Here is a 521-nt window from a genome sequence, read left to right as displayed (position 1 = left end):
GCAGCTGCTAGGAAAATGTTAACACACTGGCTCCATCCCCAGGCTGCAGACTTGGGAAATTTTAAGTAAACAATTTCAGATTGTGAGCAGCTGCAGACAGCTCTGCTCAAAACTGCTTATGCAAGAACTTCCTACCCCATGTCAGTTCCACTGGATTAGAGTAACAAAGAACCACTATTCACTGCATTTAATGTCTCATTCTGATGGAAATTAATTGGAAGAGAATTCTCTGAAACAGGTAGTTGTGTCAAGAGTGCTGGTGGCTGGTGATGCCCAGGTAGACAGGGTAACCTCTTCCTCTGGCAGCACCTCAGCATCTATTAGGATCAATAGGAAAAAGGAATCAGGGGATCACAGGGTACCTCCGCGCTGCCGCCAGACCCAGCTCACCCGCCCCGCCGGCGGGGCCGGGCCGGGGCTGAGCACGGCGGAGGGGGCGGTGGGAACCCCGCTCCAACGGGGCGGCACCGAAGGGCACCGACCGGCACCTTTCCCCGGCCGGGCCGGCGGCACCTCCGCAC

This window comes from Pseudopipra pipra, chromosome 5 (genome assembly GCF_036250125.1).
Source record: "Pseudopipra pipra isolate bDixPip1 chromosome 5, bDixPip1.hap1, whole genome shotgun sequence".
Taxonomy (NCBI): domain Eukaryota; kingdom Metazoa; phylum Chordata; class Aves; order Passeriformes; family Pipridae; genus Pseudopipra; species Pseudopipra pipra.
This window is presented reverse-complemented; position numbering follows the sequence as displayed.